The sequence below is a fragment of the Anomaloglossus baeobatrachus genome, chromosome 2 (genome assembly GCF_048569485.1).
Source record: "Anomaloglossus baeobatrachus isolate aAnoBae1 chromosome 2, aAnoBae1.hap1, whole genome shotgun sequence".
Taxonomy (NCBI): Eukaryota; Metazoa; Chordata; class Amphibia; order Anura; family Aromobatidae; genus Anomaloglossus; species Anomaloglossus baeobatrachus.
In genome coordinates, this window is record NC_134354.1 from 324,745,828 (window position 1) to 324,769,754 (window position 23,927).

Sequence of the window (23,927 nt, forward strand, 5' to 3'; positions counted from 1 at the left end):
AGTGACCCAGTGCCATTGAAAGCCATGCATGCCCATGCCATCACGTTGCCTCCACCATGTTTTACAGAGGATGTGGTGTGCCTTGGATCATGTGCCGTTCCCTTTCTTCTCCAAACTTTTTTCTTCCCATCATTCTGGTACAGGTTGATCTTTGTCTCATCTGTCCATAGAATACTTTTCCAGAACTGAGCTGGCTTCATGAGGTGTTTTTCAGCAAATTTAACTCTGGCCTGTCTATTTTTGGAATTGATGAATGGTTTGCATCTAGATGTGAACCCTTTGTATTTACTTTCATGGAGTCTTCTCTTTACTGTTGACTTAGAGACAGATACCCCTACTTCACTGAGAGTGTTCTGGACTTCAGTTGATGTTGTGAATGGGTTCTTCTTCACCAAAGAAAGTATGCGGCGATCATCCACCACTGTTGTCATCCGTGGACGCCCAGGCCTTTTTGAGTTCCCAAGCTCACCAGTCAATTCCTTTTTTCTCAGAATGTACCCGACTGTTGATTTTGCTACTCCAAGCATGTCTGCTATCTCTCTGATGGATTTTTTCTTTTTTTTCAGCCTCAGGATCTTCTGCTTCACCTCAATTGAGAGTTCCTTAGACCGCATGTTGTCTGGTCACAGCAACAACTTCCAAATGCAAAACCACACACCTGTAATCAACCCCAGACCTTTTAACTACTTCATTGATTACAGGTTAATGAGGGAGACGCCTTCAGAGTTAATTGCAGCCCTTAGAGTCCCTTGTCCAATTACTTTTGGTCCCTTGAAAAAGAGGAGGCTATGCATTACAGAGCTATGATTCCTAAACCCTTTCTCCGATTTGGATGTGAAAACTCTCATATTGCAGCTGGGAGTGTGCACTTTCAGCCCATATTATATACATATAATTGTATATCTGAACATGTTTTTGTAAACAGCTAAAATAACAAAACTTGTGTCACTGTCCAAATATTTCTGGCCCTGACTGTATATGTATATAGGTGTGTGTGTGTGTGTGTGTGGTTATATATGTGTGTATGTGTGTGGCAGGAGGATTATTACCAGGATGGGGTACCTTTAGTAGAGAATTTGGGGACATTACCCCCATAATAGTGTCAGCAGCAGATCCTCGCCCCATAAGTGTCATGATGAAGTTTATTTTCCTTCTCTAAAACCAGGGTGCGTCTTATGATCCGGTGCGTCTTGTAGTCCGAAAAATATGGACATATTCCCTATGTAATTGAGCAGGGACTCTAGCCCCATGAACGTCACATCGCCCTGTGGGCATAATACCATGGATTTACATGAGTGACGTCTCGTCTGCTCCTTCAGAATCCCACGTGCGCACACTTACCATTCTTGTCTCCTTCTCATTTTGATGCTTACTTGCCGGGATCAGACGCGCACTGCGCATGACTGGAATTACAGGAGTCTTCTGAGCATGCGCAGTGCGCGTCTGAAGCCTACAAGCAAACACCAGGATGAGAAGGCAGCGAGAATGTTTAAGTGCGCAGACTAGATTCTGAAGGAGCAGACGGGACGTCGCTTATGTAAATCCATGGTATAACACCCACAGGGGTGTGATAAAGCATTAAAACGCCCACAGGGTGATGGGACGTCCATGGGGCTACAGACCCTGTTCATTTACATAGGGAATATGTAAGTAATAAAACATATATTTTATTACTTTCATATTGCACATTATTACAACACAGTGATGGGTAAGGAGGGGTTACTAGCTCACACAGGCTCCTGCTTGTAGGTTATAATGCTTTTTTGACCTGACAGGTTCCCTTTTAAGACCTTAGGCTACATGTGCATGCTGTAGTTTTTTCTGCACACATATTGCAACCAAATCTGCACTTTGTCACAGAGCCTGGAAATGTGTTAAAAAAAAAAACTTGTGCATTTTTGCCGTGTTTGTTGTTTTTTGTTTTTTTTTTGTTTTTTTTTTTATAAAGAGAAACAAAATAGGATAGAATGATTGATAGCTAGCTAGAATAGATGTAAGGAAAGAACATGTATAGAATAGATAATAAAGAACAGAATAACTCGTTTGTTTGGGGGTTGTTTTTTTTTTTTTTTTTTTTTTTTTTTATATCCATCACAGGAACAGCTGCAACCCTCAGCTGTCTGCTCTACCTTTTACTGGTTAGGAAAAATAGAGGGGATCCCAAGCTTTTTTGGGGGCCTGATATTATTAGGCCCTTTGCAGAATTGGTGCAGTTTTTGTTCATAAGCTTCATGCAGTCCTTCTCCAGCAAAGCCTTGAGATATCCAAAATGCTGTGCGCACACGGCCTTTATTTTTTTTTTTTTTTTTTTTTTTACCAATTTCTGCAGCAAAAAGCAGCATGTCACTTTTCTGCGTTTTTCCCTGTTTTGCCATTGCCAATGATAAAAAAAAAAAAAAAAACAAAACTGCAGGGACAGAACTTTAAGAAAATTCCACAGGCTCCGAAAGAATTCTGCACCCGCGGAAAAAAACGCACCGAAATCCGCATGTATCTTGGTGCGGTTTCGGTGTAGTTTTTCCGTGGGTTGGTACATGTGTTTTAATGCAATAAAGCACGTTGAAAAATAATTTCCTTCTGATAGATAGAGGGATAGATAAAAAGAGGGATAGATAGATGGATAGAGGACAGATCAATTATCTATTTATCTATCAATAGTCCCTGTGAGGACACACTGCAGTTCTCATGAGCGGTAGTGTGTTCACATTACTGACCATGAGAAATGACCTGTAATTAACTCTGCAGTCTCATTACGAGGCAGCATTCGGTACAGTGTGTCAAACGTGGCTGCAGCAGTCTGCAAGCGTCGTGAGATCTCGGATTACGCCGGAGCTGTGTTGGGAGGGGTTAATAAAATGGTGAAAGAGGAGGCTTTTTTTGTGTTTTAAATAAAATAAAGGATTTTTTGGTTCGTTTGTTCACTTTACTTACGGGTTAATCGTGTAAGTGGTCTCATAGACGCTGCCATGTTTAAGCCAGGACTTAGTGGCGGATCGCTGCCATTAACTCGTTATTACCTGAATTGTCACCACATCACGGGAATCTGGAAGAGCCGGGTACACTCAGACTGTTGCATAATGGATGTGACAGTCTCGGGGCAGCTGCGGGCTGATATTCTCGGCTGTGGGGGGGGGGGGGGGCGGCGGCGGCATTAACCCTGGCCCTCACCCTCCCCAGCCTGAGAACACCGGGCCGCCGCTGTGTTTACCTCAGCTGGACTGTAAAAATACGGCGGAGCCCACGTTTTTTTTGTTTTGTGCACGTTTTGATTTGTGTGTGTGTGTGTGTGTGTGTGTGTGTTTACTCTGCTCAGCTTCCTCTTCCTGTCATAATGACATCACTTCCTTGCAAAACGCAGGGCAGTGATGAACATTATGTCACGAGAAACGTGAAATACCGCAGGGAATAATGCAGGAAAACGCAATGAACCACACAGAATTTGCTACCAGTTATTCCCTGTGGGATTTCACGATTACATTAGTCAATGGAGTGAAATCCTGCAGCTACCTGCAAAAATGCAGCTGTCAAAATCCACCTAGTGCGCACAGCATTTATTATTCTTCCCCCCCCCCCCCCCCATAGGATTTGCTGGTGAATCACTGCAGATATGTTATGAACATTTTCTGCAGCGAAACATGCAGCAAATCCGCGGGATATTCCATCTAGTGCGCACAAGGCCTTAATCCGCACCAAAGCGTGGTAAAAACGCATACTTTTTTTAATGTTTTTCTGCCAGAGGGTGCGTTTTTGTTTTGTGTATATTTTATTTTTTTTTATTATTGCGCTGAAACAAATCTGCAGTGTGCGCACAGGGCCTTAGGGTGGGAAGGGCCACCCTAATATGAATAGAGATTTCTATGGGTGACAAACACAAAAATAATGAAAATGCTTCTTTTTTTTTTTTTTTTTTTTTGCCACAAGATTTTGACAGACTGCAGACAAAAAAAATGCAATGTGCGCCCAGCAAATCTGAATTCTCATACACATTGCTTTTAAATCAAAAGTCTGCTGACATTAAAACTGCACCTCCAAAAAGCTGTAAAAATGCAGCGTGTGCATATAGCCTTACTGTTGAAGGATACTGGCAGGCCCAGCAAGCGTGCCCCTTTTTAATACCCTTCCCACCTTATGCTAATGAGAAGTACTTTACATATTAAGAACAATTATTCAGGGGATTTTTTTTAATTTTTTTTTAAACCAATGGTATGGTACTGGTATGGGCTGGTATCATCAAAGATGAATTTGTGGGACCTTTTCGGTTTGAGGATGGAGTGAAGCTCAACTCCCAGACCTACTGCCAGTTTCTGGAAGACAACTTCTTCAAGCAGTGGTACAGGAAGAAATCGCTAACGTTCAAGAAACGCCTGATTTTCATGCAAGGACAATGCTCCATCGCATGCATCCAACTACTCCACAGCGTGGCTGGCCAGTAAAGGTCTAAAAGATGAAAAAATGACCTGGCCCCCTCGTTCACCTGATCTGAACCCCATAGAGAACCTGTGGTCCCTCATAATATGTGAAATCTACAGGGAGGGAAAACAGTACACCTCTCGGAACAGTGTCTGGGGGGCTGTGGTGGCTGCTGCATGCAATGTTGATCGTAAACAGATCAAGCAACTGAAAATCTGAGTGTCATCATAAAGAAAGGTGGCTATATTGGTCACTAAATTTTTTTGGGTTTTGTTTTTGCATGTCAAATGTTTTTCTAAATTTTGTGCAGTTATATTGGTTTATCTGGTGAAAATAAACAAGTGAGATGGGAATATATTTGGTTTTTATTAAGTTCCCTAATTCTGCACAGTAATAGTTACCTGCACAAAAATATCTTCCTATGGCTAGGTTCACATTTCCGTTTTGCACCAGTCACATGCGTTGCTTGACGCTTGTGACTGATGCGTTGTACAACGGATGACAAGAATAAGAATTCATTTTCGGACTCCGTTGTAAAACGTGAGCGAGAACGATCAGCTGATCATTCACAATAGCCAGCTGACTGCTTTTGAGTGCGAACAGATGATCTCCCGGCGGCCGGCTAATGAGAGCGATCAGCTGATCGCTCTGATTAGCCCGGGGGGATCAGCTGATCGCTCTGATTAGCCCGGGGGGGATCAGCTGATCGCTCTGATTAGCCCGGGGGGACTGATCGCTCTGATTAGCCCGGGGGGATCAGCTGATCGCTCTCATTAGCCCGGGGGGATCAGCTGATCGCTCTCATTAGCCCGGGGGGATCAGCTGATCGCTCTCAGCAGCCGGCCGCCGAGAGAACATGTGCAGCGGAATCAAAAGTGTTCCACTGCTCAAAAAACGCTATATGCTGCGTTCCTCCCGCCCGATGGTCAGTCGGGCGGAGGATGCAATGCAGCGTCATAAGTCACAATCCGCCGCTCATACAAGTATATGGGAACAACGGAATCCGCCAAACTGATTCTGTTGTTTACAAGAGCCGCGGATTGTGACACAAATTGACGGAAATGTGAACCTAGCCTTAGGTAGCCAAATCTAAAAAAAAAAAAAAACTACTTCCAAAAATATTAAGCTTTGATATTTGATCAATAATAAAAAAAATCCTCTAAAATACAACTTGCCTAATAATTTTGCACACGGTGTATAACTAACAATTAGTCTGAAACCCAAATGCCCAATGTGAATCGGCGTCTGACGGCTTTGTCACACTGTCTGCATCTAGATTGTTGTAAAAATAAATTTTAAACAATTGGCATAGGGTCCCCCATATTATGATACCCAGTCATGATAAAGCATACGGCTGCAGCCGTATGCTTTATCTTGGCTGTTTATCAAAATAAGAATCACTTGTGGGTTTAAAAAAAAACTTGAAATAAATGTTAGACATGCAGTCCCTCCCCCAACTTTGATACCCAGCCATGATAAAGCCAGGAACTGAGGAGACCCTTTGTTTGTTTTTTTGTTTTTTTTTTGTTTTGTTTTTTTTTAGTCCCCCCCCTCCAAACTAACAGCCCGCAGCCGCGCAGGATTGTTGCATTCATTAGATGCCACTATCCCAGAACTTGACCTAGCTCTTCCCGATTTTTCCCTGGTATAGTGAATATTTATGAAGGAGAATGAGCAGCCCCAGAAAAGTAGTGTTGCGCTGCGACTGTTAAGAGTAAAGCGCCTACTGTAATCCCTCTATCCCATCTATACCACTATGTAAGCTCCTGATTCGGGACCCCATACACTTATGGGGACCGGAGTTCGGCCAAAAATCTGGGATAAATTCCGGGCTTGAAGCTGGGTTTTTCTTAACTCTGTTGGACCAGCTGATTCCTGGTATCTGCAAGTCCGCCAATCACTATTCTTAACCCCTCCCATCACAACTTCTTTTCAAATTGACTGGTTCTGCCTCTTCCTATAGTAATACTTGGGCTGAATGGTTTATGGAACAACTAAATAAAATATATGCAGGTTAAACCATAAACTGCAACAAGTACATTTTCTCAGCATTTGCAATAAAATGTTCTTCTACTTCCAGTTTGCGAATAGATGCATGAAGGTGCTGTCCTGTCCCTGAAGTTCTTGACCTGCTAGAATTGTAGCATGTTGTATTCTGATGAAGACAACTCTGAGCATAGGGTGTGTGATGAATTTCCACCTTAGCTGGCATTCTGCTGTTTCAGCAGTTAGGCAAGATGAGGGTAGATAAAGTTCTAGTCTTCTATGAATCGATTATAGGTGGATGTGTAAACTAATAGTTAATGTTCTTAAGGAGGTTGTCTTACAACCAAAGTACATTGTAAACTTAATTTCAAATGTGAAAAAGAAAAAACCCCTGCAGGTTAAGGCCTCCTGGCCACTGGGGTATTTTTCTTTTTTTCTCCCAATTGACTTCAATGGAGTCCGTGAAAAATGCAGGAAAAAAAACCAAACGCATGTGTAATGCCCATGTTGCGGTTTTTGGGGTGTGGGTTTTTTTGTTTTTTTTTTTTTTTTTGTGCTTTTGACATTACTAGGATTCCCTGCAATAGAGATTAGTGAGCCAGTTCCAAAAAAAAATCGTATGATCTTTGATCAGATTGGGATCTGACATCCAGTTGTTTTCTGCGAAAGATCTTGCCAAGGATCATAAATGATCAGATGGCAAAAACAACCTTCTCCCTGTCAGTCATGTCAAGCTGTGATTGGCCATGTGGGGTGGGAAGGGGGGGGTTAAAGCAGTACATACTTAGAGTCCTGCTGCTGCAGCGCTCCTTCCGGGGCTGTTAAAAAAAAATCTATGATTATTCACTGCTTCCTCCGTCCACTGGTGTATCTGACTGCAGTCAGACCCCCGCCCCCAAACAGCATCTGTTGATTGGATGGAATCACAGGCGCTGTCTATATTGTTTATAAAATAAATAAATAAGTTAAACAATTGGCATAGGAACCCCCCCAAGTATTGATACCAGCACAGATAAAGCCGGCTGCAGCCCCCAAGTGTGTGTGTGTGTGTGTGTGTGTGTGTGTGTGTGTGTGTGTGTGTGTGTGTGTGTGTGTGTGTGTGTGTGTGTGTAATATATATGTATATTAATATTTTTTTTATAAAACTGCATGCAGTTCCCCCTGACTAAGAATAGCAACCTGCTGCCTCCCAGGATTCTCATTAATTAGATGTGACAAGCTTGGCGCTTTACCCGGCTCTATCCGATTTGTCCTGGTGCGAAGGTATTTGGGTTAATAACAGCCCACAGCTGCCACTAAGTTCTAGATTAGTGATGGCAGGCATCTGACACCCCCATTACTGATCTGTAAGAGAAAGTAAAACCTAAACACCGGAAAAATCCTTTGTTTGAAATAGAAGAAAAAGAAACACCCTCGTTCACTACTTTAACCCCAAAAACACCCCTGAAGGTCCAATGTAATCCACACAAGGTCCCACAATGATTCAAGCACTGCTACATCTGAAATTACATTGTGCGATCATGAAACCTTGCCAAAAGCTGTAACTGCAGGCAGAGTGAGCCGTGATCAGCGGTGAAGGATACTTAGGTTAGTGACGGTCACAGCTGGGCATTCACCTGTGACCGCAGGTAACCTGAATGATATGACAAGGTGAATCGCGTTCATGTCGGCGGATCACGGGGGTTTCCTGCAGATGCACAAACATGAGCTCTATTCACCTTGTGACGTCACCGGGGTTCCCTGCACATATACCTCGCGGTCTTTACTGCGGGATCTTGTTAGAGGAAACGCCGGTGACGTAGATGCCCTTGTTTGTGAGGTGATCTGTAGTTCAGTAACCCTGGGTCATCATGGTGATAACCCAGGCTTACTATGGCAGCGATCGGGCCCTCATAATCTTATTCCAGACCCCAATCGCCAGAGAGGTAAGAGATTGCTTTCCCTGCCTGCTGACTGCACTGATCGCAGCATTCAGTGGGGTTAAATTGCCAGGCGCGGAGCAAGCACCACTCAGCAGAGAGCCGGGTGCCGGCTGTAACCTCAGCTGGAGACATCGCCATGACAAAAAAAGCATGAAAAAAAGCATTTTTTTTTGATAAAAAGCACAGTGGGCAATATAGCCTTAGCATTTTTTTTTCCCTCCCCCCCCCCCCCCCCCCATTCCCCTCCCCCAATTGACTTAGAGTCAGTGACAAAGGCAGCAAAAACGCATGTGTGATGCCACCTTGCGTTTTTTGCGTGCTTATGTGCTTTTTTGACGTCACTGGGGTTCCTTGCAACCTCATCTCGCGATCTTTACCATAGGACTTACTGCATGGAACTCCGGTGATGTCACACGGTGAATCCAGTTCATGTTGGTGAATCAGGGGTTTCCTGTAGATGCGCCTGCATGAACTCTGCTCACTTCTCCTTGCCTCCAGATCACCTATTTCACCGGAGTTCCTTGCAGCAAGGTCCCGCTACAAAGGCCGCGAGGCCTAGGTGCAGGGAACCCCGGTGATCTAGCAGCATGAACTCTATTCACCTTGTGGTGTCACTGGGGTTCACTTTTACCTAGGCCTCGGTCTTTACCATAGGTCCTTGCTGGAGGAAACTCCGGTGACATAGGTGCCCTGGTCTGTGAGGTGATCCGTAACTCAGTAACCCGGGGTCGTGTTATGGTGGTGACCCAGGGTTACCATGACAGATCGGGTCCCGGTCGCCAGGGAGAGGTAAGCAATTCCTCTCCCTGCTTCCTGAGTGCTTCGATCGCAGCATTCAGGGGGTTAAACTGCCAGGAACAGCTATGTGCCCACGTAGCAGATTTTTGTGCAAGGAAAAAAGTGTTTTGGCAGGAACCAAGTGCTTTTCGTGCTGCTTTTCTATTGAGATAAGGAAAACTGAGGGGGAAAAAAGGAGAAACTATTGACATGCTGCTTCTTTTTTCAGGAACCAAAAAACTGCAAGGATAAAAGAAATGTAGGCACAGCAAGTCAGGATGCTTTTTTTCCTTGCCGTTGATTAAAAGAAGCAATGAAAAAAAACGTATGCACAAGACGTTTTGAACCTGCCCACACTGAGCTCCGCCAGACATTAACTTTATTCCTCCCTGCAGCGTTCAGCTTCCAATCATAAGATTGGTGGCGGTGCAGGCTTGGTCACTGCTCAGTCTATAGTGGGTGGCACCTGTAACTGCACCCCTGACAGACTGCCAGCTCCGCATTAGATCTGACTGTCAGTGCTGAGGGTGTGACTCTACACGGTGGTGACCAAACCCGCGCAGAGTTAATTTCTTCTCAGGAGTGGGCCTCTTGGTGCTGGGAAGATTCAACATGCTATTAACCTCCAAATTAACCCCAGATCTGCAGGGTAATGGCGTTGTGCACATGACAAATTTTATTTATCAATAGATTTTTACAAACACATGGGTTCCATAATTGGATGTGCTAACATTTTATGCTGAGATAATCTTCTAAATGTGCCCCTGCTGTGTGCTGTGTAATTGTTGCCTGACCTTACAGGAAACCTGGTCTGAACATACCATAGCTCCTGGCCAGGGGAGGAAGTAAAAGCTATGCATGGAATCGCAGATTCTACTTTCTGTGAGGTAAAACATTTCCCTGCTTGTTTAAAAACAATGTTTTATCTTGCAGAATCTGATCTTGTGCGGTCTGTATACTTCTCTTCCTCCCCTACCCATAAGATATGGTATGATCGGTCTATGTCCTTGATATGTCACAGCCATTACACAGTACATAGTAGGTGCACATTTATTTATGATTGTTAGCACAGGAATCTCATACAATAGTGCAACTTATTATTTATTTATTTTTTTTTTTTATTCAGGAATAGATCTGTAGACAAAAACGTACTTTTGTTTTTGGGATAGCCCCCTTTACACTGTGTGCAGAATTATTAGGCAAATGAGTATATTGATCACATCATACTTTTTATACATGTCATACTCCAATCTGTATAGGCTTGAGAGCCAAATACCAATTTAAGTAAATCAGGTGATGTACCTCTCTGTAATAAGGGGTGTGGTGTAATGATAGTCATATGAAAAAGTTTGGGCACCCCTATTAATGTTAACCTTTTTTCTTTATAACAATTTGGGTTTTTGTAACAGCTATTTCTGTTTCATATATCTAATAACTGATGGACTGAGTAATATTTCTGGATTGAAATGAGGTTTATTGTACTAACAGAATGTGCAATCCGCATTTAAACAAAATTTGACCGGTGCAAAAGTATGGGCACCCTTATCAATTTCTTGATTTGAACACTCCTAACTACTTTTTACTGACTTACTAAAGCACTAAATTGGTTTTGTAATCTCATTGAGCTTTGAACTTCATAGGCAGGTGTATCCAATCATGAGAAAAGGTATTTAAGGTGGCCACTTGCAAGTTGTTCTCCTATTTGAATCTCCTATGAAGAGTGGCATCATGGGCTCCTCAAAACAACTCTCAAATGATCTGAAAACAAAGATTATTCAACATATTTGTTCAGGGGAAGGATACAAAAAATTGTCTCAGATTTAAACTGTCAGTTTCCACTGTGAGGAACATAGTAAGGAAATAAAAGAACACAGGTACAGTTCTTGTTAAGGCCAGAAGTCGCAGCCCAAGAAAAATATCAGAAAGGCAGAGAAGAAGAATGGTGAGAACAGTCAGACAATCCACTGACCACCTCCAAAGACCTGCAGCATCAGCTTGCTGCAGATGGTGTCAATGTGCATCGGTCAACAATACAGCGCACGTTGCACAAGGAGAAGCTGTATGGGAGAGTGATGCGAAAGAAGCTGTTTCTGCAAGCACACCACTATAAACAGTCGCCTGAGGTATGCAAAAGCACATTTGGACAAGCCAGTTACATTTTGGAAGAAGGTCCTGTGGACTGATGAAACAAAGATTGAGTTGTTTGGTCATACAAAAAGGTGTTATGCAAGAGGCAAAAAAACTCGGCATTCCAAGAAAAGCACTTCCTACCCATAGTAAAATTTGGTGGAGGTTTGGCCAATGCCGGCACCGGGAATCTTGTTAAGGTTGAGGGTCGCATGGATTCAACTCAGTATCAGCAGATTCTTGACAATGTGCAAGAATCAGTGACTAAGTTGAAGTTACGCAGGGGATGAATATTTCAGCAAGACAATGATCCAAACACCGCTCCAAATCTACTCAGGCATTCATGCAGAGGAACAATTACAATGTTCTGGAATGGCCATCCCAGTCCCCAGACCTGAATATCATTGAAAATCTGTGGGATGATTTGAAGCGTGCTGTCCATGCTCGGCGACCATCAAACTTAACTGAACTGGAATGGTTTTGTAAACAGAAATGGTCAAATATACCTTCATCCAGGATCCAGGAACTCATTAAAAGCTACAGGAAGCGACTAGAGGCTGTTATTTTTGCAAAAGGAGGATCTACAAAATATTAAGGTCCACTTTTATGTTGAGGTGCCCATACTTTTGCAGTGGTCAAATTTTTTTAAATGCGGATTGCACATTTTCTGTTAGTACAATAAACCTCATTTCAATCCAGAAATATTACTCAGTCCATCAGTTATTAGATATATGAAACTGAAATAGCTGTTGCAAAAACCCAAATTGTTATAAAGAAAAAAGGTTAACATTAATAGGGGTGCCCAAACTTTTTCATGACTGTATCAACACCCTATATAAGGTGTGCTTAATTATTAGGCAACTTCCTTTCCTTTTGGCAAAATAGGTCAAAACAGCGATTTTATTTATTTTTTTTTTTTTTTGACGTGCTTTGAAAAGTCCAAAATTGTGATATGCCTTGTAGGGGGATGCAGCAGTCTTGAAATTGCCAAACGTTTGAAGTGTGATCACCGAACAATCAAGCGTTTCATGGCAAATAGCAGTGTTGAGCAAAAAAGGCGCAAAATAACTGCCCATGAATTGAGGAAAATAAAGCGTGAAGCTGCCAAGATGCCATTTGCCACCAGTTTGGCCATATTTCAGAGCTGAAACGTTACTGGAGTATCAAAAAGCACAAGGAGTGCCATACTCGGGGACATGGCCAAGGTAAGGAAGGCTGAAAAACGACCACCTTTGAACAAGAAACCTAAGATATAACGTGAAGACTGGGCCAAGAAATATCTTGAGACTAATTTTTCAAAGGTTTTATGGACTGATGAAATGAGTGACTCTTTATGGGCCAGAGGCTGGATCAGTAAAGGGCAGACAGCTCCACTCCGACTCAGACGCCAGCAAGGTGGAGGTGGGGTACTGGTATGGGCTGGCATCATCAAAGATGAACTTGTGAGACCCTTTTCGGGTTGAGGCTGGAGTGAAGCTCAACTCCCAGACCTACTGCCAGTTTCTGGAAGACAACGTCTTCAAGCAGTGTCTGGGAGGCTGTGGTGGCTGCTGCACGCAATGTTGATCGTAAACAGATCAAGCAACTGACAGAATCTATGGATGGTAGGCTGTTGAGTGTCATCATAAAGAAAGGTGGCTATATTGGTCACTAATTTTTGGGAGGTTTTGTTTTTGCATGTCAAATGTTTATTTCTAAATTTTGTGTAGTTATATTTGTTTACCTGGTGAAAATAAACAAGTGAGATGGGAATATATTTTGGTTTTTATAAGTTGCCTAATAATTCTGCACAGTAATAGTTACCTGCACAAACAGATATCCTCCTAAAATAGCCAAATCTAAAAAAAAATCACTCCAACTTCCAAAAATATTAAGCTTTGATATGAGTCTTTTGGGTTGATTGAGAACATAATTGTTGATCAATAATAAAAAAAAAAACCTCTAAAATAAGTTGCCTAATTCTGCACAAAGTGTATATAATTGATCCAGTATCAGGTCATTGCAAGGATGTGCTAGGATTGGGTGGTTATTGCTGGTAACTGTAGCTAATAAACACTACTGATGATAACCGGTCCCTCAGGTAAATGTGACCTGATATATGTGTATACTCATTTAGCAAACATTCTTTCTTCGGCGCTCCATTGAGAGACCCAGACGATTGGGTGTATAGCTACTGCCTCCGGAGGCCACACAAAGCATTACACTAAAAAGTGTAAGGCCCCTCCCCTTCTGGCTATACACCCCCCGTGGGATCACGGGCTACTCAGTTTTCAAGCTTTGTGCGAAGGAGGTCAGACATCCACGCATAGCTCCACTGTTTAGTCAGCAGTAGCTGCTGACTATATCGGATGGAAGAAAAGAGGGCCCATGCTAAAGGGCCCCCAGCATGCTCCCTTCTCACCCCACTCTTGTTGGCGGTGTTTGTTAAGGTTGAGGTACCCATTGCGGGTACGGAGGCTGGAGCCCACATGCTGTTTTCCTTCCCCATCCCCCTGAGGGCTCTGGTGAAGTGGGTTCTTACCGGCCTCCAGGCTCTGAGGCCGGGCTCCATCCACAGACCCGGAGATCCTGCTGGATACGGAGCTGGGTACAGTCAGGGACAAGGCCCTGCAACATTCAGGTACTCTGTGTCCCCGTACAGACAGGCACAGACACACTCCAGCGTTGCTGGGTGTTCTAGTGCGCCGGGGACAGTAGCGCTGCGCGCTTGGGTTATACTCACTGCAGCTTAGCTGAGTGAGTTTGTGTGGGGAACTACCGCGCCGGCCGCCCCCAGAGACTGCGGCGCGGCTGAGACTTGTGGTGCGCCGGGGACTTCGCGCCGACCGTGCTTTTACGACGGCAGCGCTTATAAATCTAGTCCCCGGCTTCTGCGGCCTAGTTACGTTTCGTTCCCGCCCCCAGCCCTGTCAGTCAGGGAAGGGGAGAGACGCTGTACAATAGTCAGCGCCGAGGGCTGGAGTCTTATTTACATACTCCAGCCCTCTCACTGGGCACAGTGGGACGCCAGTTTCCCGCTCTTTGTCTGCAGCACGCCCACGGCCCGCCCCTCTTCACAGGACGCCGGCAGCCATTCCTGCACGCAGTCTGAGCTGGAGAACGGACATAGCCCTGGGAGACCCAGACAGGGGATTCTGGCGACCACACACCCGCTGTTAAGCGGGCGGTAAGCAGCACCTAGGTGCTGACCCCACTAGTGCCACAGTGTTGTTTTGTGTACTTTTGTCTGTACCTATATATTGCACTGTACGGTCGCTTCTTGGCTTATACCCCTATATTGCTCTGAGGAGACAACAGCATGTCATCCGCAAAAAGCAAGGGTGCCAAGGCACAGGCTTTATATGCTGCCTGTACCGCATGTGGGGCTGATCTACCGGCAGGTTCCACTGACCCCCATTGTGTGCAATGTTCGGTCCCTGTGCCACTTCGTCAGCCGGAGTCTATGCTAGTAGTGGCCCAGGCAGAGACGCCTGTGAAACCTGCCCCGGTGACGGGGACAGAGTTTGCAGTTTTTGCTGATAAGATGTCTGTGACTATGACAAAAATTCTAGAAACTTTGCAGTCCAGGCCGGTCACTCAGACCATGGGCACTGCTGATTCAATGTTCCCCGGTCCCCCTCAGTTGGAACTAATCCGTGCTCCAAGGGGGTCCCAGGCATCACAGGCTGAAGGCTCTGACTCGGACGACAGTCCCAGGCAGCCTAAGCGAGCTCGCTGGGAGAGACCCTCGGCGTCATCACGCTGGTCAGGGTCTCAGCGAGAGGATTCTCTGTATGATGAGACAGAGCTAGGTGATCAGGAGTCTAATCCTGAGACTGCTCTCAACCTGGATACCCCTGATGGTGACGCCATGGTGAATGATCTTATAGCGGCCATCAATAGACTGCTGGATATTTCTCCTCCAGCGGAGGAGGCAGCAGCACAGCAGGAGAAATTCCATTTCAGGTATCCCAAACGTAAATTGAGTACTTTTCTGGACCACGCTGACTTCAGAGAAGCAGTCCAGAAACACCATGCTTATCCAGATAAGCGTTTCTCCAAACGTCTTAAGGATACACGTTATCCCTTTCCCCCTGACGTGGTCAAACGCTGGACCCAGTGTCCAAAGGTGGACCCCCCAATCTCCAGGCTTGCGGCTAGATCCATAGTTGCAGTGGAAGATGGGGCTTCACTTAAAGATGCCAATGACAGACAGATGGACCTTTGGTTGAAATCTGTCTATGAAGCTATCGGCGCGTCGTTTGCTCCAGCATTCGCAGCCGTGTGGGCACTCCAAGCTATTTCAGCTGGTCTGGCGCAGGTGGACTCTGTCATACGTCCATCAGTGCCGCAAGTGGCGTCCTTGACCTCGCAAATGTCTGCGTTTGCGACTTACGCTATCAATGCGGTCTTGGACTCTACCAGCCGTACGTCAATGGCGTCCGCCAACTCTGTGGTTTTACGCAGAGCCTTATGGTTAAAGGAATGGAAAGCAGATTCTGCTTCCAAAAAATGCTTAACCAGTTTGCCATTATCTCAAGATAGACTGTTTGGTGAGCAATTGGCTGAAATCATTAAACAGTCCAAGGGTAAGGACTCTTCCTTACCCCAGCCCAGATCAAGCAAACCTCAACAGTGGAGGGGACAGTCGAGGTTTCGGTCCTTTCGAGGTTCGGGCAGGGCCCAATTCTCCTCGTCCAAAAGGACTCAGAAGGAGCAGAGGAGCTCAGATTCCTGGCGGACTCACTCACGCCCAAAGAAAGCAGCCGGAGGAACCGCTTCCAAGCCGGCTGCCTCATGACTTTCGGCCTCCTCTCTCCGCATCCTTGGTCGGTGGCAGGCTCTCCCGCTTTTGCGGCATTTGGCTGCCACAGGTCAAAGACCGGTGGGTAACAGACATTTTGTCTCACGGGTACCGGATAGAGTTCAGTTCTCGTCCTCCGCCTCGGTTCTTCAGAACTTCCCCACATCCCGACCGAGCCGATGCTCTTCTGCAGGTGGTGTGCTCTCTAAGGGCAGAAGGAGTGGTGATCCCTGTTCCTCTTCAGGAACGAGGTCAAGGTTTTTACTCCAATCTGTTTGTGGTGCCAAAAAAGGACGGCTCTTTCCGTCCTGTTCTGGACCTAAAACTGCTCAACAAGCACGTGAAAACCAGGCTGTTCCGGATGGAATCTCTCCGCTCCGTCATTGCCTCAATGTCTCAAGGAGATTTCCTAGCATCAATAGACATCAAGGATGCTTATCTCCACGTGCCGATTGCTCCAGAGCACCAGCGTTTTCTACGCTTCGTTATAGGAGACGAACACCTTCAGTTCGTAGCCCTGCCATTTGGTCTGGCGACAGCCCCACGGGTTTTCACCAAGGTCATGGCAGCAGTGGTAGCAGTCTTGCACTCTCAGGGACACTCGGTGATCCCTTACTTGGACGATCTACTTGTCAAGGCACCCTCTCAAGAGGCATGCCAACACAGCCTGAACGTTGCGCTGGAGACTCTCCAGACTTTCGGGTGGATCATCAACTTTTCAAAGTCAAATCTGTCACCGACCCAATCACTAACATATCTTGGCATGGAGTTTCATACTCTCTCAGCGATAGTGAAGCTTCCGATGGACAAGCAGCGTTCACTACAGACAGGGGTGCACTCTCTCTCCTTCAAGGCCAGTCGCACCCCTTAAGACGCCTCATGCACTTCCTGGGGAAGATGGTGGCAGCAATGGAGGCAGTCCCGTTTGCGCAGTTTCATCTGCGCCCACTTCAATGGGACATTCTCCGCCAATGGGACGGGAAGTCGACGTCCTTAGACAGGAAAGTCTCCCTTTCCCAGACGGCCAAGGACTCTCTTCAATGGTGGCTTCTTCCCACCTCATTATCACAAGGAAGGTCCTTCCTACCCCCATCCTGGGCGGTGGTCACGACAGACGCGAGTCTGTCAGGGTGGGGAGCAGTTTTTCTCCACCACAGGGCTCAGGGTACGTGGACTCAGCAGGAGTCCACCCTTCAGATCAATGTTCTGGAAATCAGGGCAGTGTATCTTGCCCTACAAGCCTTCCAGCAGTGGCTGGAAGGAAAGCAGATCCGAATTCAGTCGGACAACTCCACAGCGGTGGCATACATCAACCACCAAGGCGGGACACGCAGTCGGCAAGCCTTCCAGGAAGTCCGGCGGATTCTGATGTGGGTGGAAGCCACGGCCTCCACCATATCCGCAGTTCACATCCCCGGCGTAGAAAACTGGGAAGCGGACTTCCTCAGTCGCCAGGGTATGGACGCAGGGGAATGGTCCCTTCACCCGGACGTGTTTCAGGAAATCTGTCGCCGCTGGGGAAGGCCGGACGTCGACCTAATGGCGTCCCGGCACAACAACAAGGTCCCAACTTTCATGGCACGGTCTCGCGATCACAGAGCTCTGGCGGCAGACGCCTTAGTGCAAGATTGGTCGCAGTTCCAGCTGCCCTATGTGTTTCCCCCTCTGGCACTCTTGCCCAGAGTGCTACGCAAGATCAGGTCCGATTGCCGCCGCGTCCTGCTCGTCGCCCCAGACTGGCCGAGGAGGTCGTGGTATCCGGATCTGTGGCATCTCACGGTCGGCCAACCGTGGGCGCTACCAGACCGGCCAGACTTACTGTCACAAGGGCCGTTTTTCCATCTGAATTCTACGGCCCTGAACCTGACTGTGTGGCCATTGAGTCCTGGATACTAGCATCTTCAGGATTATCTCAAGGGGTCGTGGCCACCATGAGACAGGCTAGGAAGCCCACGTCTGCTAAGATCTACCACAGAACGTGGAAGATTTTCTTATCCTGGTGCTCGGCACAGGGAGTGTCCCCCTGGCCATTTGCATTGCCTACTTTTCTTTCCTTCCTGCAATCTGGTTGGAAAAAGGCTTATCGCTCGGCTCCCTTAAAGGGCAAGTCTCAGCGCTATCGGTATTTTTTCAAAAGCGTCTAGCACGACTTCCTCAGGTACGCACGTTCCTGCAGGGGGTTTGTCACATCGTCCCTCCGTACAAACGGCCGTTAGATCCATGGGATCTGAACAGGGTACTAGTTGCTCTCCAGAAGCCGCCCTTTCGAGCCTCTGAGGGATGTTTCACTTTCTCGACTCTCACAGAAAGTGGCCTTTCTGGTAGCGGTCACGTCTCTTCGGAGGGTATCCGAGCTGGCAGCGCTGTCATCCAAAGCTCCCTTCCTGGTTTTTCACCAGGACAAGGTAGTGCTGCGCCCGATTCAGGAGTTTTCTCCCTAAGGTGGTATCCTCTTTTCATCTCAATCAGGATATCTCCTTACCTTCCTTTTGTCCTCATCCAGTTCATCGGTATGAAAAGGATTTGCATTTGTTGGATCTCGTGAGAGCACTCAGAATCTACATTTCCCGCACGGCGCCCCTGCGCCGCTCGGATGCGCTCTTTGTCCTTGTCGCTGGTAAGCGCAAAGGATCGCAGGCTTCCAAATCCACCCTGGCTCGATGGATCAAGGAACCAATTCTTGAAGCCTACCGTTCTGCTGGGCTTCCGGTTCCATCAGGGCTGAAGGCCCATTCTACCAGAGCCGTGGGTGCGTCCTGGGCATTACGACACCAGGCTACGGCTCAACAGGTGTGCCAGGCAGCTACCTGGTCGAGTCTGCACACTTTCACCAAACATTATCAGGTGCATACCTACGCTTAGGCGGACGCCAGCCTAGGTAGAAGAGTCCTGCAGGCGGCGGTTGCCTCCTCGTAGGGGAGGGCTGTTTTGCAGCTCTAACTTGAGGTATTAATTTACCCACCCAGGGACTGCTTTTGGACGTCCCAATCGTCTGGGTCTCCCAATGGAGCGCCGAAGAAGGGAATTTTGTTACTTACCGTAAATTCCTTTTCTTCTAGCTCCAATTGGGAGACCCAGCACCCGCCCTGTTTCCTTCGGGATTTTTGTTTTTTTCGGGTACACATGTTGTTCATGTTGAACGGTTTCAGTTCTCCGATGTTACTTCGGCTTGAATTTGTTTAAACCAGTTATTGGCTTTCCTCCTTCTTGCTTTAGCACTAAAACTGAGTAGCCCGTGATCCCACGGGGGGTGTATAGCCAGAAGGGGAGGGGCCTTACACTTTTTAGTGTAATGCTTTGTGTGGCCTCCGGAGGCAGTAGCTATACACCCAATCGTCTGGGTCTCCCAATTGGAGCTAGAAGAAAAGGAATTTACGGTAAGTAACAAAATTCCCTTCTTCTAGCCTGAATAGCATTTGTACCCTTCTATGTAAGTGATTATTTATCTTGAGTCTTCATGATCTCCCCATGCAAACTGGCTCTGAATGGTCAAGCTGTTTTAGGATAATGGGTGTGTTTTTAGTATGGATGTTGATTAAAGAAATGAATGTCGCTTTAAATCTAAGTCCCCCCAACCTCGGTCAAGTTTTGGCAGCTTCATTGCTTTTCCAATTCCACAGCGCCATCTTTCTTGTGCCTGTAACTTTTGACTCGCTGGAAGTCAGAAGTTGCATCAGTGTCTCAATCCAACTCTTGAGAGCCAAAAAAGTGGTTCTCATAGAGATGCATTGAGTTGTGACCTCCAGCGTGCTCCATGGAACACTGGAGCTGCTGGCAGGTTACAGATTGCCAGAGACCGACCTGAGCGATACTGGAAAAGATTAAGACTGCAGGTGAGTATAAGACAGGGGTCTTGCATTAAAAGCAACACTCAATAAAAAAAAAAACCAAAACACTAGATAGGTGCTTTATTGCTTATCGAAGTGCTTGTCATAGTTGAACTTTTTATCTTAAACTGATATTCCTAAACTATAGCACTTCCATTAAAGGGGTTATCTGAGAATTTATTTTTTTTTTTTTTTCTTCTCCCTTCCTTATGGAACTAAGAACTTATTGCCAATTCTGTCCGGTGATGCTCTGCTGACTCGCATAAACGCTGCAACGCCACTTTTATTCTGGTCTGCTCTGTCAATGGGGTATCATTTCCATTGTTATACTAATTGGCAGTTACAGTTGGGTAGCAAGGAGCCGCCTGTCAGTATGGCATGGCAGTTGTGCCCAGTTGATGGCACAAGTTCATTGATGGAAATTAATTTATCAGAAGCAAGAGAATAGTTGTCAGGAGAGGTTTGTAACCAAAGTCTCAAACCCTCTTTAAATGATGGTGCAATAAATGTCAAACTGTAGACTTGGAGAGAAATCTTGGTCTTGAAATGAAACGCTGTGCTATCTTGTACCTGTAATGTCTGGCTGGCAGTAATGATAGAAAAAGCCAGCAGTTGGGTATAGTATGGGGAGAAGCGGGACTCTCAGAGTGGTGCTTAAATAACGGTGAAATAAAAAAACACTGTACTGGTGCTTTAAATTACATGGAACAGGTCACCAGCCCTCATCTCCATGGCTTAGTGACCAATTGTAATTGTCACTCAGCTTCTTGTGCATCCACATTGGGGGAAGGGATGAGGGGGGGGGGGAGATTGGGGATAGCTACCTTACAGGAGGCTCACAGCAGATGGAAGAGGCATCAGATGGGTGATAGGTGGGGAGGGGGCAGCAGATGCAGGAGGGGGGGGGGGGGGAGGGCAGCAGATGCAGGAAGGGGGGGAAGAGGGGGCAGGAGGGGGGGGGGGAGAGGGCAGCAGATGCAGGAAGGGGGGGGAAGAGGGGGCAGGAGGGGGGGGGGAGAGGGCAGCAGATGCAGGAGGGGGGGGAGGAGAGGGGGCAGCAGATGCAGGAGGGGGGGAGGAGAGGGGGCAGCAGATGCAGGGAGGGGGGGGGAGAGGGGGCAGCAGATGCAGGGAGGGGGGGGGGGGAGAGGGGGCAGCAGATGCAGGGAGGGGGGGGGGAGAGGGGGCAGCAGATGCAGGAGGGGGGGGGGAGAGGGCAGCAGATGCAGGAAGGGGGGGGGAAGAGGGGGCCGGAGGGGGGGGGGGAAGAGGGCAGCAGATGCAGGAGGGGGGGGAGAGGGGGCAGCAGATGCAGGGAGGGGGGGGAGAGGGGGCAGCAGATGCAGGGAGAGGGGGCAGCAGATGCAGGAAGGGGGGGGGAGAGGGCAGCAGATGCAGGGGGGGGGGGGGGAGAGGGGGCAGCAGATGCAGGGAGGGGGGGGGAGAGGGGGCAGCAGATGCAGGGAGGGGGGGGGAGAGGGGGCAGCAGATGCAGGAGGGGGGGGGGGAGAGGGCAGCAGATGCAGGAAGGGGGGGGAAGAGGGGGCCGGAGGGGGGGGGGAAGAGGGCAGCAGATGCAGGAGGGGGGGGGGGGAGAGGGGGCAGCAGATGCAGGAGGGGGGGGGGAGAGGGGGCAGCAGATGCAGGGAGGGGGGGGAGAGGGGGCAGCAGATGCAGGGAGAGGGGGCAGCAGATGCAGGAAGGGGGGGGGAGAGGGCAGCAGATGCAGGAAGTGGGGGGGGGGGGAAGAGGGCAGCAGATGCAGGAGGGGGGGGGGGGGAAGAGGGCAGCAGATGCAGGGAGGGGGGGGGGAAGAGGGCAGCAGATGCAGGAAGGGGGGGAGGGGGCAGCAGATGCAGGAAGGGGGGGGAGGGGCAGCAGATGCAGGAAGGGGGGGGAGGGGGCAGCAGATGCAGGAAGGGGGGGGAGAGGGGCAGCAGATGCAGGAAGGGGGGGGAGAGGGGCAGCAGATGCAGGAAGGGGGGGGAGAGGGGTAGCAGATGCAGGAAGGGGGGGAGAGGGGGCAGCAGATGCAGGAAGGGGGGAGGGGGCAGCAGATGCAGGAGGGGGCAGCAGATGTGGGGGACAGGGGGCAGCAGATGCAGGGGGAGGTGGGGGACAGGGGGCAGCAGATGCAGGGGGAGGTGGGGGACAGGGAGCAGCAGATGCAGGGGGAGGTGGGGGACAGGGGGCAGCAGATGCAGGGGGAGGTGGGGGAGAGGGGGAAGCAGATGCAGGGGGAGGTGGGGCAGCAGATGCAGGAGGGGGGGGAGAGGGGGCAGCAGATGCAGGAGGGGGGGAAGAGGGGGCAGCAGATGCAGGGGGGGGGGCGAGGGGGCAGCAGATGCAGGAGGGGGCAGCATATGCAGGAAGGGGGGGGGAGGGGGCAGCAGATGCAGGAGGGGGCAGCAGATGCGGGGGGAGGTGGGGGAGAGGGGGCAGCAGATGCAGGGAGTGGGGGGGGAGAGGGGGCAGCAGATGCAGGGAGTGGGGGGGGGAGAGGGGGCAGCAGATGCAGGGAGTGGGGGGGGGGGAGGGGGCAGCAGATGCAGGGAGTGGGGGGGGGGAGAGGGGGCAGCAGATGCAGGGAGTGGGGGGGGGAGAGGGGGCAGCAGATGCAGGAAGGGGGGGGAGAGGGGGCAGCAGATGCAGGAAGGGGGGGGAGAGGGGGCAGCAGATGCAGGAAGGGGGGGGAGAGGGGGCAGCAGATGCAGGAAGGGGGGGGAGAGGGGGCAGCAGATCAGGGAGGGTTTTCGTCATGATGTACTGGGTACGCCATGATTTCGCCATGATGTACTGGGTACGTCATGGGTCGTTAAGGGGTTAATGTTTTTAAAAATTTTTAATTGAGAAAAATATAAAAAAAAAAGTTTGATATTTTCCACTCTTAAACACAAGGGGGAGCAGCTGCTGAAATCCTGCTTTAGAGCTACTGTAGACCTAGCTCACATTACAACTGCAGTGAAAGTGGGTGGAATCTGCTCTCCTGTGTGTGATGTCACCTCCCCCTCCTGTTCTGGGTGTTTCCAAAAGGATAAGAGAATTAAGTTTAGGATCACAGTGCGGAGCCATTTTGTTGATGGACGCAAAGTCATCCTAATATCTAAAGTGTCACTAAGGCCAGCTGCATAGTGCTCCACTGTATCCTGCACCGCACTGTGTCCCAATGCCCCACTGTATCCCGCGCCCCTATATACTGTGCTGCCGGCCGGGATCGGAGGTCCGAGGTGACATGCTGCGAGGAGGTGTGATCTGTAGTGCAGTGCCGCTCAGGCTGCAGATGTCACTCCGCGATCACCGCTCCCAGCCGCATGCACTCGCCTCAGACCTGCACCCCTGGCTCCTTTCTGGTCAGCGATCACAGTACATGAGGCCTGAGATGATCGCACGTGGGGAGGGGGTTGAGTGGCAGAGTAGGGAGCAGCACGTCAGGATCAGTTATGGTGCAATCACCGCTGCCCAGCACCAGTACTCACCCCATCCTTCCTGGCAGGTGACAGGGGGAAAGTGGTGCACACAGGATACGCTGTGAGCTCCACAAAGATGGCGCTGATCTCCTCCCTCTGCTGTGATCTGGATACGCAGATGCTGTTTCTGTGTAAGTATAGGGTCGCAGTCCGACAACAGTCTTCTATGCACTGGGGGCTGCCATAAAGGAGGAGAGTAACTGTAGTTACTCACAGCAAATCCAAGATGGCAGCCCCCAGTGCTTCAGTAAAACTAGAATGAAATAAAAACTATATAAACTGAGTTTAATTTTGTATTAAAAATACTTTATTTCTTAATCACTGTTAATACAAAAATAAAAAAGCGACCCCTTACCTTTTTAAAGGTAAACTTGGATGTGGCTTTTTTTTTTTCCACTGTTCTTTTCCCTTCCACCCCCAATGCATGCACATGGGGATTACTGCAAAACAGGTATCCTTTTCAGCAGTCTTATTTTTTCAGTAGTAATGAATACTTTGCCCCTTTTTTAAATTCAGCTTCCTGACAAAAAGCATTGCTCATATCCAAGTTATTGTATGTCTGAAGTAGTGAAGCCTTACATAATATAAAAAATATGGAAGTGTAGAGTGATGGATTACTATAGAAACA

General features: G+C 48.1%; 1 protein-coding gene across 1 annotated transcript in view; it reads left to right on the top strand.

The window, feature by feature from the left end:
• TENT5B (terminal nucleotidyltransferase 5B) overlaps positions 1-23,927 on the top strand; it is a 67,062-nt gene that overhangs the window by 38,491 nt on the left and 4,644 nt on the right. The gene's annotated exons all lie outside the window — the stretch shown is intronic.